This window comes from Lolium rigidum, chromosome 6 (assembly GCF_022539505.1).
Source record: "Lolium rigidum isolate FL_2022 chromosome 6, APGP_CSIRO_Lrig_0.1, whole genome shotgun sequence".
NCBI classification, from domain to species: domain Eukaryota; kingdom Viridiplantae; phylum Streptophyta; class Magnoliopsida; order Poales; family Poaceae; genus Lolium; species Lolium rigidum.
The window spans coordinates 354156715-354160230 of NC_061513.1; the positions used below are offsets into that span (position 1 = coordinate 354156715).

Below are 3516 nucleotides of genomic sequence, written 5' to 3' on the forward strand. Positions count from 1 at the left end.
ATGGTGCATATTACAATTGTGACTGTTCAAAAAGCAAAGAGCAGCAAAAACTCATGACTATTGCCAGAAAAATAATCTCCAGAAATATGTTTATCTAAAGTTCTCTAAAATCTTGCATATGCGATAGAACATAGTGGAGCTTCTAGGTACAAATGAACAATATGATAGATGAAAATCATTTTGCGTCCTCTCACTCCAAATTTGATTCCATATATGAACTTGTAATCACCATAATAAAGTTATCTGCTTGTCCACAACAACATCAGGCGACCCGTATGAGCAGAACCAGCATGACAAACATGCACGTCCTCATAAAGAGGAGCAACCACTGGAAGCAGCTGATTTTGGAGGCCAGCGAGTAACTCTGAGGCTTGCGCTGTTGCGCACCCGGTGCTCGCCAAGCTATGCTCCACGGCTCTCTCAGTAGAATCAAGGATCTGCATCGGCGAGTGATTCTCGGTAAAGATCTAGCAGGAAGGGAACTGCATCCACAGAAGAAACAATACCAAGGCAATAGAAAATCTTACCTCCACATCTTGCATGGACTGGTTCATTGACATACTACCTTTCTTTCAGCCTGCATGCTAAGTGAACCATTTCATGTGACAATCTTATTGCAGCTTCCTGCGCAGTTAGTAGATCCAACACAGTAAGAGGGTAGAAAGTACATTCATGTGTTCATCTTGTACAACCTTGACCTTTTCATGCTTCAGTTTTAAACATTTAGAGAAGGAACATATGACTGATGACAGTTTCACTTTAATAACAACAACTCGGGGAGACCAGTCAAAGAATTGATTGATAAGCTGATTTCCCGTATAGTGTATGACGAGAGCATTAAGCCAGACTTAGGTGCAAGAAACATTGCAAACAGAGGGGTGTACCTATGCTTCTCAATGTGAGCTTGAGCTTCTGCATCCAATTTAATAGACTTCCAACCTTTTCTTTGATAATAGCTTTCTACTCTGCTCTCATCAACCGGATTTTCATTTTTTGGCCGCATCAATTAAGATAGTAATTGAGTGTATATACAAACAGGATAAGACGAGTTGGACTTATAGTGGTATGCCTAATAGTTTAAAAGAGCCTGCGTACATCATATATTGTGAACTTGTGTGCGTATGAGTTCAGCATATCAATATAAATACGAATGTACAACATAAACACATACCGCTTGAGCTTCGAATCTGGCAAAGAGTGCCCCATACAGATATGTAATGGACTCTCACTGTCATCGTCCAATCTTATGTACAATGCATCACTATAACAAAAAGTTTCAGGTTCAATCTTATGCAAGGAAGTGCTTTAAAATAAGTGTTAAAGGAGGTAAAATAATTCTTTAGATGCAATCGAACTGTTCTATTGGAAGTACAAGATGAACATATGAACGTTCTTGCTAGGAATTTGGAATATGTACTCTCTGCATTCTATCAACACCAAATATTCTGTCTTTTCTATAACAGCTTTTCATTTTACTTATGAGCTAGGAGCTTTTCTGGATATATATTTATCTTACTGGATTTTACTTATGTGCATTTGCTACGCTAATATGATACGGACAACCATCGACAACCTGAACCATATTTTCACAAGCACCATGCAGTTCACAAGAAGTAAAAATACATAAAATTTGCTATGTTATGTGATCACGAACAGTAGCTACCCGTAAGACCTAATCATTCCATATTTTCACAACCAGCGGCCGGCTTTGGTTCTTCAAAATAATAATTGGTATGCGAAGTGATAAACACAGGGGATGAAAAATTCAGTATTCTGAACTGGAACTCTACAGTTTAGAGGAAACAAATAAACAACAAAAGATCGGGACACGAATGCTACTCTAAATACATGACATGCAAATAGTAGTAAGATTCTAATAACATCAAAGGAAATTCTACCAACCATGCACCTGGACACATTCTTTTTTTCATTACCATAACTAAAACCTAAAGGTATGCATTCACGCGATATTTGAAAAGCAAAGCAGACCAGAATAACATAAAAATTAAGTGCCAGGCTTGCAACTAACCTTTGGCATGATTATCCGGACCAAATACAAATTTCTTCCCTCAACTCTTCAATTAACGGCCGCCCACGGCTCCTCTCGCTCAACAGATGGATGAACTATCAGTGTCAAGAGGTTGGCGGGAGTCCTTTCCATGTTAAGGCTTCTTGCCTCAGCAAGCCGAACATAGTAGGGCAAAATGGTTCCTGTATTTGTTCAACATATTACTAAACATTGTTACTTCAAGCTAGCTGACCACATACGCTACTTAGAGTGAAAGAAGGGAATCAACTTCATTAAGTTGTATCATGTGCATAAAAACTAAAAACAAGACAGATTCCATGATAATGTAAATGATAAATTTATTCTGGCTGTTTTTAGCTCTGCAAAAAAATCTGGTCTTAAAGGAAGTACATACACTTGGAAGAATGTACAATTTTGATTTTTTTAATAAAATTGGTTAATTTCGGTACATATAATTTCAGAGAAGCTTCTACATGGTTTACTCTATTCAGTCAGTAATCATTCCACATAGCAAAGTAACAAAGTCTGTAATCAAGATAAGTACACAAAATCATCCCAAATCAACATTAATGAGACATGATATTCAAGTCTGTAATCATTCCACATAGCAAAGTAACAACTACATAGTGTAGGTACTTCCAGATGGAGTTTGAACCTAATTGATAAAAGTTCACGTTGGGATCTCATACGAGTGAACTATTTCTTCAAGTTCAGCTTTAGCTATATCAAACTTCTTGACATCACTGAGTTTTGTGATCTAACCCCCTCATGCAATCCAAGGACTATTTATTTATTATTCAAAGTCAATATAACTTACTGCTGAAACTGATTAAGCATCAGGAGATACCCTTCTTGCATTTGCATCACAAGCCTTTACCAATTCATATATATTCAATCAGAGCATGTTGAATGTCAGATAACGTTGTATTCATACATAAAATGACTGATCTATTTTAGAATCGCAAGATAATGTTGATCAAAAGTGCACAGAAGAAGCCTCACAACAGCATCTAGATTCAACTTATAGCAACACAAATTTGCAGCACATACCTCGTGTAGCAATCTCCAGTCGAGCAGAACGATGGGGAAAAGGGGATAAAAATGAATTCTCCTTGCAACACCATACTTTGCTAAAGCTTACTGTACCGAGGCGCACCCGACAAGAAACTATGAAAGGCAACTCTAGGTCGTGTACATCCATCATTTCACACTCCTTGTTGTGGAGGGCCAAAACCTTTAGTTCCATCATGTTGATCAGGGTTAATTCACCCGAATCTGCGAAGAGTAAGACATAGCTGATGCCAACGAACTCATTGATGCAAACCGGATGGCTGGAGCCTGGAGACCAGCTCCAGGTTGGGATGCCGCCAGGTCCACGGGAACACACCTGCTGGTGACTCTGTGGAAATCAGAGGAGACCGCGGCGGCGTCCTTGTCGCCCACCGCCCATCGGGTACAGACCGAGGACGACCTCGGCACTACTCGGA

General features: G+C 39.1%; 1 long non-coding RNA gene across 2 annotated transcripts; it reads right to left on the reverse strand.

Moving 5' to 3' along the window:
* LOC124667306 lies at nt 1-3246 on the reverse strand. 2 transcript variants are annotated; one of them, XR_006991216.1, is made up of 4 exons: nt 3080-3246; nt 2030-2211; nt 528-1261; nt 1-437 (listed from the first exon to the last, which is right to left on the reverse strand). It is a non-coding gene; the product is annotated as an uncharacterized LOC124667306 (long non-coding RNA). The 2 variants fall into 2 exon arrangements; XR_006991215.1 differs by lacking the exon at nt 3080-3246 and having other exon boundaries at nt 2030-2900.
* Nucleotides 3247-3516: the final 270 nt, after the last annotated feature.